Below are 13239 nucleotides of genomic sequence, written 5' to 3' on the forward strand. Positions count from 1 at the left end.
GGGTTGGGGAATGGGATAATGGTTCCCTCTTCTGCTGGCTGGTGTCCCTGCTCCCCGCCCCCTCTCTGTGGGACTCGGTTCAGCATCTGACTTCCTTATTAGACTGTGAGCTCCTCAAGGGCAGGGACCGTGCCTTTGGCCTCTGTGTGGTCAGTTTCTGGCACAGTAAGGTCTCAATAAAAGTTTAATTCCTTTGTATAAGCGTTTCGAAGGACTCCTTTCTTACACTGGTCTCTTAGCGTCATCTCTGAGGGCGGGAGTGCCAAAACCTGTAACAGAGAAGCTGAGATCTGGGGGATGTTGGGGTTTGAACTCCTTTGCTCTCCTGGGGTTTAGCTCGTGGGTGATCAATTGCACTGGTGAGGGGGCTGCCAGGTGGAAGCATTAGGCAGGGGTGAGGGTGACTGGGGCTTTAGCAAGGTTTGGGCGCAGAGGAGAGCTCTGTTTAATGGGTCGTACCCCACTGCCAGGTCCCACTCACCCTGTCATCCGTTTGGTTTCCCGAGAATTGTCTGGTGGGCTTAGCCACTGCCAGAGGTCACAAGGGTGCTGCCGTCTGTGCTTCATGTTGGGGACATGGGGCCTGAGCTCCCCCTCCATCTCCTCCTATCAGATGAAGGCATAGAAGTCCCAGGGAGGAAAAGCCTGGCTTGGGTCTGAGGCCCTGGCAGGCTTTGGGACTGCTTGATGGAAGGGGGATCAGATGCGGGCAGTAGTGAAATAGTAATATTTCCAACGTCACTATTTAAAAAAATTGTTTTAGTGTTTATTTATTTCCAAGAGAGAGAGACAGAGTGCAGGCAGGGTAGGGGCAGAGAGAGAAGGAGACACAGAATCTGAAACAGACTCCAGGCTCTGAGCTGTCAGCACAGAGCCTGATGCGGGGCCCGAACTCGTGAACTGCGAGATCATGACCTGAGCTGAAGTTGAACGCTCAACCGACTGAACCACCCAGGTGCCTCCCCCGCCCCCCGATGTCACTATTAATGGGGAGTAGTAGTATGACAAAACAACAGTAAATAATTACAGGAACAATATAGAAAATTAATAAGAGCATGAGCAATAGTAATAGCAATTGTAGTTATGGAATGTTAATCATTATTAAAATTTTTTTTAACATTTATTCATTTTTGAGAGACAGAGACAGAGCATGAGCAGGGGAGGGGCAGAGACAGAAGGAGACACAGAATCCCAAGCAGGCTCCAGGCTCTGATCTGTCAGCACCGAGCCCACTGTGGGGCTCGAACCCACTGACCGTCAGATCATGACCTGAGCCGAAGTCGGATCCTTAACCGACTGAGCCCCTCGGGTGCCGAAGTCGGATCCTTAACCGACTGAGCCCCTCGGGTGCCCCAGCTTTTTAAAAAGTCTTAACACATGCCAGGCTTGTACTAAGGGTGTTTGCGTCCACAGTCATTTTCCATTTACATTCTCAGAAGGGATGACTGGGGAAACTGAAGCTCACAACCGGTAAAGTAACTTAACTCACAGAAGACCATCCGTGTATCAGGTACTGTTTTAAGTGCTGTACTTGGATTAACACAGTTTATACAGCCATTCTGTGAGTTAAGTATTATTCATTTGCGTTTTACAAGATGAAGAGCCGAGACCCAGGGAGATTGAGAAACTTGCCCCAGGTCACTCAGTTAATTGTCGCTGGAACCCAGGTTTGAACCCAGGCATGGTTTGGCTTTACAGAGCTTGACCAAGATGGCTGTAACTTTTCCCTCAGCTTGACTACACTTTAGAGAGTCTTCTCTCTGTTTTTAAACTGCTGACCTCCCTCTCACCCCAGCCCTTCCAGAATCCAGATGGCCTAACCACAGGGGCTCCAGACCTCGCTTTTCTTAGAGCATTCACTTTAGAAAACATGTCATTATAAATTCTTTCTCTGTCCCTCTGAGAGATATGTAAATGTCTTTACAAGCCTCTTGCCATTTTTACAACCCAGGAAATGTCTTTCTCAAGGACCTGGGAAGCATCTCTCTTAAATAGAAACATCAAAGGAGATCACACCCCCATCTCTCAGTTTCCCTAGGGGGTGAGAGCCTAACTTCCATGGGTACCATTTTCCCAGTGGTAAAACTGTCTTCTGTCACAAAGACACAAGCCTGCGTCCTTTTCCTTTGGGGAAAACCAGTTAGCAAACACAGATGACCTCAGATCTCCCCTTAACTCCAGCTCTTAAGGGGCACCTGGGTGGCTCAGCCGGTTAAGGGTCCGACTTCAGCTCAGGTCATGATCTCTTGGTTTGTGGGTTCGAGCCCCACATTGGGTTCTATGTCTGTCTCTCTCTCTCTGCCCCTCTCCTGCTCATGCTCTGTCTCTCTCTGTCTCAAAAATAAATGAACTATAAAATTTTTTTAAAAAAAACCCACCTGCTCTTTGTTTCAGCCAAGTTGAGTTCAGACTGACTGAGCACTGGCCTCTCTTACCTCCTGCAGTACCACCCCCCACTCCCCAGCCCCGCCCTGCCCTGAATAAAATCTTCCTTGCCTGTTTAACATTGTCAAGTGCACTTTTGGTGGCTTCTGTTGTCTGCATTTACATCGAAATCATTCGTGGCTTACCAGAGAAAAATAGTTTGCAGTGTATCAATCTCCTTATCATTTGCAAAAATCATTTGCGGAGTTAAATCTGAATTTCACAGAGTCTGGGCCCTAGTCAATAATAAATAGGACATACAGGGGCGCCTATGTGGCTCAGTCAGTTGAGCGTCCGACTTTGGCTCAGGTCATGATCTCACGGTTTGTGAGTTCGAGGCCCACGTCAGGCTCTGTGCTGACAGCTCAGAGCCTGGAGCCCGCTTTGGATTCTGTGTCTCCCTTTCTCTCTGCTCCTCCCCTGCTAACGCTCTGTCTCTGTCTCCTACAAAAATAAATAAACATTAAAAAAAATTTTTTTTTAATAAATAGGACATATAAATCTACATTAACCAGATAATCCTTGAGCGGTGCTGTGAGGCAGTGCTCTAGTAAGATGTGAGAAATTCATATGGTTTTGCTTTTGTCTTATTTCTAAATTTTAGATCCAGCATTGTCCCACAGAAATATACTGCAAGACACATTTAAAATGCATGTAATCTGAGGCTCCTGGGTGGCTCATGTCTATGGGTTAAGCATCTGACTTCGGTACAGGTCATGATCTCACCGTTTGTGAGTTCGAGCCCCGCATCGGGCTCTCTGCTATTAGCTTCAGATCTTTGTCTCACTTTCTCTCTGCCCCTCCCCTGCTTGCTCTCTTTCTCTTTCTCAAAAATAAAATAAACATTAAAAAACACATGTAATTTAAAATTTTTCTAGTATCCACATTAAGGAAGTAAAAAGATGTGGTTAATTTTAGTAATATATTTCAATGTCATATATACGAACATTATCATTTACTTAGTTAATCAATATAAAACCATTATTCATGAGATTTTTTTTTTTTTTTAAATGTTTTATTTATTTCTAGGAGAGAGAGAGACAGCGTGAGCAGGGGAGGGTCAGAGAGAGAGGGAGTCACAGACTGAAACAGGCTCCAGGCTCTGAGCTGGCAGTCAGCACAGAGCCCGACGCGGGGCTCGAACCCACGAACCGCGAGATCATGACCTAAGCGAAAGCCGGACGCCCAACCGACTAAGCCACCCAGGCGCCCCTATTCATGAGATATTTTGTGGGGCTTTTTGTACTAAGCTTCTGGAGTCTCATGTGCATTTTACATTTATATTACATTTCAGTTCACACTAGCCATGTTTCAAGTGCTCAATATCTAAAGCTTTGGAACTTTGTATAAATGCAAATGTACACCAAATACTCATTTGTGTAAGGTCTTTCTTACTCAACATAATGTATATCATGGTTTGTTTATCCGTTTATTGATGGACACCATGCTGTTTCCAGTTTGGGCCTATTATGAATAAAGCTGCTAGGAATATTCTCACACACTTGCTTTTACAGACAGAAGCTGTCCTTCCTCATGCGTAAATTCTTAGGAGTAGACCTGTTATATTAGAGGACTGGCGTATGTTCAGCTACTAAGAAACTACCAGAGGGGCGCCTGGGAGGCTCAGTTGATTAAGCGTCCAGGTTGTGATCCCACGGTTCGTGGGTTCGAGCCCCGCATCCGGCTCTGTGCTGACATCTCGGAGCCTTGGAGTTTGCTTCGGATTCTGTGTCTTCCTCTCTCTCTGCCCCTCCCCTGCTTGTGTGTGTGTGCGCGCTCTCCCTCAAAATAAAGAAATAAACATTTTTTTAAAAACCCAAAGAGTAGGGTTTGGAGAACTTCCAGGTTGGTGATCTCATGGAGATGTGCTCCCCATACCTTGCCCTATGTCTCTCCTCCATCGGGCTGTTCTAGTTATATCTTTTTTAATCATAAACCAGTGATGCAGTAAGTAAAATGTCATCTTTGAGCTCTGTGAGCGGTTCCAGCAAATTAGTTGAACCCAAGGAGGGGGTTGTGTGTGGGAATCTCCATCATAGCCCGTTGTGAGAAGCCTGGGTGACAGTCTGGACTTGTGACTCGTGTCTGAATAGGGGTTATGGGACTGAGTCCTTCACCTGTGGGACCTGCCCCTCTCTAGGTAGATGGTGTCGAGATTGAGGTCATTGCTTGGTGGTGTTGAAAGAAACAAACCATCGATGCTGAAATTAGTGGGTTTGCGCTGGAGAAGTAAAAGGATATTTACATGGTCACAAATGATCTCCCCATGAGATCTCCCTCACAGGAGGGAATATTGACATAAAAAGAAAATAGCCTAGGGTACCTGGCTGGCTCAGTTGAGGAGTGTGCGACTCTTGATCTAGGGGTTGAGTTCAAGCCCCACGTTGGATGTAGAGATTACTTTACTTTAAAGATAAAAACCTTTTAAAAAGGGTTGGGGGGGGGCGCCTGGTGGCTCAGTCGGTTGAGCGTCCAACTCTTGATTTTGGCTCTGGTCATGATCCAGGGTCATGGGACCGAGCCCTGGGTCGGGCTCCATGCTGAGTTTGGCGCCTGCTTGGGATTCTCTCTCTCGGGGTGCCTGGGTGGCTCAGGTGGTTAAGCATCCAACATTGGCTCAGGTTGTGATCTCACAGCTCGTGGTTCGAGCCCCGCATCGGGCTCTGTGCAGACAGCTCAGAGCTGGGAGCCTGCTTTGGATTCTGAGTCTCCCCCTCTCTCTGCCTCTCCCTCCCTTTCTCTCTCTCTCAAAAACAAATAAACATTTAAAAAAAGATTCTTTCTCTCTCTTCCTCTGCCTCTCTCTCAGCTTGAGTGCTCTCTCTTTCTAAAAATTAAAAAAAGAAAAGAAAAAAGACCCTAGAAGTACCACTTTAACCACTTCAACCGAATGATCAAAGTTAACATCACTAATGATGGGATGGATACACATCTTGGGCCTCCTAATCCAATGCCTTGGGAAAGGACAGACATCACTTCTGTGCTATTGGGCAAAACGTGCACAGCCTTGAATCTAACCGTGTGGGGGCGTCAGACGAAGACACTGGACAAAGTAGCTGAGAATGACAGAGGCCCTCTTCCAGATGCAAGAGGAATAAAGAGGACTGACCGCAGAAAGTGTGCCTGAGTCAGGATTTTCTTTAAGAGGCATTATTTAAGCAATTGAAAAGAATCTCAAGAAAGTCCACAAGTTAAATCATTTATGTTCCATGTTAACTGCCTGACTTAGATACACTATGCTTATGTAGGAGGAATGCCCTTGTTTTTAGGAAAATCCACACCAACATGTGTTTAAAGGTCAAGAGGCAACGCATCTGCCCCTTACTGTCAGGCTGTTCAGGAAACAAAATATTTATACAGAGATAGTGAAAGTGATAAAATAAATGTGGTGAAGTGCCAACTTGGAGTCATGTGGTTGAAGGGTAGGTAGAAATTCTTTGTTGCCTTGTTGGAGTTTTTCTCTAAGTCTGAAATTATGTCAAACACTTAAAAATTAAAAAACATTAAGAGGGAACGATAGTGCTTCACTAAAGCAAATAATAATAATGCACCTGCCTCAGAGAGTTGTGAGGATTAAAATGAATTCATACATATACATGGTTAGGACAGCACCTGGCATCTAGAAGGTGCTGGCTACGCATTGTTATTTCTTTTGCCTTTATGTCTCTGGCACATTACAGAAAGTGGATGTTTGCCAGGTAAATGCTTGCTCAACTTCTTAAGGCAGCCATTGTTTCTATGTGCTGGGCACTGAGGTAAGCATTTTATAGGCACCACTGAATGCCCCAGGCAGTCTTATAGAATAGAAATAGCATCTGCTTTTCCAACTTTTATTATTAAAAAAAAAAAATCTCACCCAAACCAGTTGGAAAGGTCCTGCAATGCACATTCATTTTGCTCTTCACTTAGATTCGGTAACTTATAACATTTTTTTTTCAGGCCCACTGATGCTCCATTTTACAGATGCAAACATTGAGGTACAAACAAGATTAAGTCACTTCCTGAAGGCTTTCCTGAGCTAGGATTTGGACCCAGGGAATCTGGCCCCAGAGGGTGCCCCCCAAACAACTGATTCACATGTTGGACGTTGCGGGACACAAATGGGGATGCCCTGCCCCAATCTTCAGTAGCCCACTGTTGAGTGGGGACACCAGTATGGTAGCCATTAGCCACGAGTAGTGTATGCTTTTAAGTCTAAATTCATTGGAGTTAAAGAAAATTTAAAATTCAGTTCCTCGGTCACCTGGGTGGCTTAGTCGGTTGAGTGTCTGACTCTTGATTTTGGCTCAGGTCATGACCCCAGGGTTGTTAGATCAAGTGCTGCTTCAGGTTCTACACTGAACTTGGAACCTGCTTGAGATTCTCTCTCTCTCTTCCTCTGCCCCTCTCCCCGACTCACATGCACGCTCTCCCTCTCTCTCAAACAAAATTTAAAAAATAATAATTAGGGGCGCCTGGGCAGCTTAGTCGGTTAAGCGTCCAACTTCAGCTCAGGTCATGATCTTGTGGATTATGAGTTTGGGCCCCGCGATGGGCTGTGCTGACAGCTCAGAGCCTGGAGCCTGCTTTGGATTCTGTGTCTCCCTCTCTCTCTCCCCTTCCCCTGCTTATGCTCTTTCTCTCTCTCTCTCTCTCTCTCTCTCAAGAATAAACATTAAAACATTGTTTAAAATGATAATAATTAAAAATAAAATAAAATTCAGTTTCTCAGTCCCATTTCTTTTTTTGTTTTATTAATTTATTTTCATTTTAAATTGTATGTATTTTCAGTAGACACAGATATACAAAGGTGTGCTACAATGTTTTTCTGAAACACGTTTAAAATTTTTTTTTTTTTATGTTTTATTTATTTCTAGGAGAGAGAAACAACGTGAGCAGGGGAGGGTCAGAGAGAGAGGGAGGCACAGAATCTGAAACAGGCTCCAGGCTCTGAGCTGGCAGTCAGCACAGAGCCCGACGCGGGGCTCGAACCCACGAACCGCGAGATCATGACCTAAGCGAAAGTCGGACGCTTAACCGACCAAGCCACACCCAGGCGCCCTGAAACGCATTTATACTGTGCTAAATATTGTGTCCGATTTCTCAGTCTCATTTCAAATGCTCAGAGCCACATGTGGCCCCCGTATGGATGGCACAGATATCAAAATTCCTATTATTACCACACTGGACTCCAGTGGAAAAGACCTGTGATTTCAATCCATGGGGCAATGGCGATTGCAGCGAGCGCTGGTTAGAGGATGTGGCAGCGACAGACTGGGGAGACATTTAAACAGCTGGACATTTCCTCCCCTCGCTCTCTTTAATCTATTTTAAAACATTCCATCTGCCCTCATATGCCTGTTACTCTTTCCTAGTCTCCACCCTACCTCTGACCTGTCTATATTAGCATGAATTCAGTTGTTAGTGTAATCCTTTTTTGTTTTTTTTTAATGTGTATTTATTTTGGAGAGGGAGGAGTGGCAGAGAGAGAGGGAGACACAGATTCCAAAACAGGCTCCAGGCTCCAAGCTTTCAGCACTGAGCCTAATGCGGGGCTTGAACTCACAGACCACGCGGTCATGACCTGAGCCGAAGTAGGACGCTTAACCGACTGAGCCCTCCCGGCGCCCCAAGTGTGTGCTGTGCCAGTGACCTTGACTAAGCTTCCCCAGCCTTCCCGTGGGCTGCGTCAGAATTGCTTTACGGCAGAATCGGAATCCGTGTCTCTCCTGGCTTTGCTTTAGCTTAGGGAAATCCATTCATGGGAAGAAGCAGGATGTGGAGTTTGAGGTGGGACTGATCCAAGCTCACATTCTCTGCTTATTACCCATGGGAATTTGGGCAGCGACTTCCCTTGTGAGCCACCGTGTCTGATCTGTAAAAGGGCCGTGATCCCGCGAGCTTCCTAGGGGTGGCATGAGAATGATGAGTAGGTCTGTAAACAGCCGTAGCTGGGAAAAGTGTTTAGTTATCGGTAGCTGCAGTCATTGGCAGACACTCCGTTTTCTGTTTTCTCCATTTGGAGTTCTTCAAGGCAATAGGTACCTTGTGTGACACAGAATGTCAAATGCCAAAGCAAGATCTCAAGTTTCAGTCCAATGGATTAGAAATCTCTAAGGAGTAGGGGGCAGGGAGGCGAGGGGCTGAGTGGCTCAGTCGGTCAAGCGTCTGACTTAAGCTCAGGTCATGATCTCATGGTCTCATGGGTTCGAGCCCCGAACTGGGCTTTCTGCTGTCAGAGCAGAGCCTGCGTCAGATCCTCTGTCCCCCTCTCTCTCTGTCCCTCCCCTACTCGTACTCTGTCTCTCAAAAATAAAGAAACATAAGGAAAAAAAAATCTACAAAGTGAGCGTTCATAGATACCATCAGGTGTCATGACCATGGACTTAAACCCACCTGGGGTTTGTGAGCCAGTTTTCCCCTGACTTACTAGTTTATGTGGAAAATCTGACAGTGTCACCTCAGTGCAAACACAAATGGACTGTGGTCATTAACCCCCAATCTGATAGAATGTGCTCTTGCATTTATCATTTAGTTAAAGATTATCTGGAATATTCCAGCCCCCACCCCCCTATAGAAAGAATAATTGTTGAGCCCTTGCAAAGCAATCTCTAGATTCCACCCTGTCTAGTAGAACTTCCTGTGATGATAGGGATGTCCTAGAGTGTGTGATGTGCAGCGCGATAGCCATGGGCGCATGTTGAAAAGCGGTGAGAGGCGCCTGGCTGGCTCAGTCAGGGGAGCGTGCAACTCTTGACCATGGGATGGTGAGTTTGAACCCCACGTTATGTACAGAGATTACTTAAAAATTTTTTTTTCTTTTATTTGAGAGAGAGAGAGAGTAAGAAGGGGGAAGAAGGGCAGAGGGAGAGAGATCCCAAGCAGGCTCCATGCCCAGTGCGGAGCCTGATGTGGGGCTCAATCCATGACCCTGGGGGATCACAACCTGAGCTGAAGTCAAGAGTGGGTCGCTCAACCGACTGGGCCACCCAGGTGCCCTGGGTATAGAGATTACTTTTAAAAACAAAATAATATCTTTTTTTTTTTTTTAATGTTTTATTTATTTCTAGGAGAGAGAGAGACAGCGCGAGCAGGGGAGGGTCAGAGAGAGAGGGGGTCACAGACTGAAACAGGCTCCAGGCTCTGAGCTGGCAGTCAGCACAGAGCCCGACGCGGGGCTCGAACCCACGAACCGCGAGATCATGACCTAAGCGAAAGTCGGACGCTCAACCGACTAAGCCACCCAGGCGCCCCCAAAATAATATCTTTAAAAAGAAAAGAAAAGCAGGGCACCTGGGTGGCTCAGTCTGTTAATTGTCCGACTTCGGCTCAGGTTGTGATCTTGCTCTTAGTAAGTTCGAACCCCGCGTCGGGCTCTGTGCTGACATCTCAGGATGTGGAGCCTGCTTCAAATTTTGTATCTCCCTTGCTCTCTGCCCCTCCCCCACTCATGTTCTGTCTCTCTCAAAAATAAACAAACATTTATAAAATTAAGAAAAGAAAAGCAGTGCGTGTGAGACACCAAAGAGTTTTAATTTTAATTAATTTGAATGAAACAGCCACAGATGGCTAGTGGCTACCATATTGGATGGTACAGCTCTAGACTGACTGCCTGAGTGTTGGTGAAACTGGAGAGCCCTCTTCTCCTAATTAGGTTCGATGAACAAATTGTGCTTCCTGAGTTGGGATTAAACATGGACATCATGGCCCCTTGACTGTGCCAGACTGTTCTTGGGGACTAATTCTATGCTTGTCAAAATCAGCGTGGCTGTGGGCTGGCCATTTAGTTTCTCTGAAACTTGGTTACCCAAACCGTCAAGTGGGGGGTGACATCCCTTCTGCAGGGTGTTGTGAAGTCAGGCTAAAATTCTAAGCCCGCTCCACCTTTTCCTAGTTGTGTGAGCTTGGGCAAGTGACCTTTCTCCAGCCTTGGTTTCATTGAGTTGGGAACAAGATTGTCGTGAGGATTAAACAGTATCTGCAAAGTACTTAGAACCGCCCAGGGCATGATACAACCTATATATGCGTATGTCCTTATTATCATGTACTTGCAAAAAGACGACAAAAATTATAGGCCATGAAGTCAACTTGGTCTCCACCAGTGTTTTGGGGGTTTGTTTCTTCACTGTTTCTCTTGGAAGTTATTTCCCTGTGTTGTGATATTAATAAGTTATAAAGCCATATTTGATCTTATCTTTTGAAGCAAGGCTATGTTTCATCTTGTGACGTTTTTATTTCAGGTTTGCAAATACGTTTCATGGTAGTCTTGAGGTCAGATCTATTTCTGACTCCCAGTGTACTCAAACAAGTTGCAAAAGTACTGCCTTAATATTTTTTTTTCATTGGCAAGATCTCAAAATTACAGAAAAGTTGCAATTGTGTGGCACAGAGAAATTAGCTTTCCTTTTAAAAAAAATTTTTTAATGTTTTATTTATTTCTGAGAGAGAGAGAGAGGGGCAGCGTGAGCAGGGGAGGGTCAGAGAGAGAGGGAGATACAGAATCTGAAGCAGGCTCCAGGCTCTGAGCTGTCAGCACAGAGCCCGACGCAGGGCTCAAGCCCACAAACATGACCTGAGCCGAAGTCGGACGCTTAACCGACTGAGCCACCCAGGCGCCCCTTCCTCAGCGAGAAATCTTAATATGTTTACCTATTTGCTTGATCCCCCTGAAGGTGGTTAATCTCTTGTGGTTGCCATCTGCCCACCCCACGGGCCCCTGGGATGGATGTCCCACTGATCCAACTTGGCTCTGACAGCCGATTCTGAGCCCTGGCTCTAATCTCTCTTCCAGATACCTGCTTGCTTGTGTGCAAGAAGGGAAGGGAAAGGAAAAGAAGAGATTAATGTATTTAAAATAGAATAGATAATTGTTTTTGCTCTTTGATTTCCACTTCTAAGCCTCTAGCTCTCCTTTTCTTTCCTCTTTCTGGTGACAAAAGGCCAGATTCTGCATAACTTAAGTCTTCTTTTATTGAACTGGACATCGCTTAAAAATGCCTTCAGTACAGTGCTCGCCAAAACAGAGGTTTAGGAGAGAAGAAGAGGGAGGAGAAGGAAGAAGAATACGAGAAGCAGAAGATTCTAGCTCAGATGAAAAGCAGTAGAGGGGTGCCTGGTGGCTCAGTCAGTAAAGGGTCCGGCTTTGGCTCAGGTCACCATCTCGTGGTGCGTGGGTTCGAGCCCCGCGTTGGGTTCTGTGCTGACACCCAGCTCAGAGCCTGGAGCCTGTTTTGGATTCTGTGTCTCCCTCTCTCTCTCTGCCCCTCCCTTGCTCATGCTCTGTCTCTGTCTCTCTCTCAAAAATAAATAAACATTAAAACATTTTTTTTAATTAAAAAAAAAAGCAACAGGCAAAATAGTGTCATCTCATTCCTGCATTTTCCCCAGGGTCTTCGAGGCCCATGTTTGTAGTTAAGAAATGGATTTCGCCATCAGGCAGGGCTTGCTGGTGACAAGGCAGGTGTGACAGGGGACAGGGTGGGAGGCTCTGCAGGAACTGGCCTTTCTGGTTTCCCTCCTTCCCAGGTTTGTGTTTTTAATGAAGGGCTTATTTAATTTTAATTACATAAGCAGTACGCAAATATCTTCTCCCTGTGAAACATTGAAACAACACAGGAGCAGTCAACCAGCGGCCGGAGGGGAGAGTTTGGAGCCCAGCAAGCAAAGGGTGTTCAGAGGGAGAAAGAACACCCCAAGTGATACTGATTCTAGCTGGGTTTGCAATGGCAGAAAACTAGGGACAGTCTCAATGGTTATTAACAGGGGACTGTTGGGGCACCGGGGTGGCTCAATTGGTTAAGCATCAGACTCTTGATTTCCGCTCAGGTCGTGATCTCTCAGTCTGTGAGTTCAAGCCTCACATTGGGTGCAGAGATTACTTACATAAATAAAACTTAAAAAAAAAGAAAGAAAGAAAGAAAGGGGGCGCTTGGATGGCTCAGTCGGTTGAGTGTCTGACTTCAGCTCAGGTCATGATCTCACCACTTTTGAGTTCAAGCCCTGCATCTGGCTCTTTGCAGATAGCTTGGAGCCTGCTTCAGATTCAGTCTCCCTCTCTCTCTCTCTCTGCTCCTCCCCCACTCGTGCTCTGTTTCTCTTGAAAATAAACATTAAAAAATTTTTTTTTACTGGACTTGTAGTTCACTGTGAGCCTCATGCCCTTCTGCTCGCCTGCTTTTCTGTGTGACGTTCATTCTGCCCAAGATGGTCTCCCTCCGCTCTCTCTACCTGGCTGACACCTCCTCCTTCTTCAAGACTCGGCTCAGATGTCCTTTCCAGCAGGAAGCCCTCTCTGACCTCCATCTGGATCAGGGGCCTCCTCTGGGGCTCCCAGTTCCTGGGTGTCCCCCACAGACGTTCTGACACTCGGCCAGAGGAACGAGTCTGTCTCTGTCACTGGACCCTGAGTCCCCTGAGGGCAGAGACAGGCTGTTCCTGGCACTGCCCAGCTCAGGGTCAGGCGCAGAGGAGGGTTTCAGTAAATGTTTGTTGAACGAGCAACAAATGAGCTCAGATGTGAAATGGATCTCTGAATGCAATGGCAGAACTCCTGAGAATTGGGAACACTGTCTTCGCCTCTTTCTTCTCATTTTTCCTGCTGTCAGGCTTCCTCAGGAGCCGATGCCTGATGGCTGGCCTCATTCATTCGTGAACGCTGCAGGGAAGGGGGCTGTGGATTGTGTGGCAAGTCCCAGTGAAATTCTTCCTTTCTTGGCTTCTCTAGCCAATTCCATCCACTTTTCTTTGCTGACTCAACATCCTCCCAGCTTTTCGTTTTGCATTTTCCCAAACGCTTTTAATGACAAATTTCAAACAGAGGAGCTGGAATAATTTTAC

Source organism: Crocuta crocuta, unplaced genomic scaffold (genome assembly GCF_008692635.1).
Source record: "Crocuta crocuta isolate KB4526 unplaced genomic scaffold, BGI_CrCroc_1.0 scaffold334, whole genome shotgun sequence".
In the NCBI taxonomy this organism is placed as follows: Eukaryota; Metazoa; Chordata; class Mammalia; order Carnivora; family Hyaenidae; genus Crocuta; species Crocuta crocuta.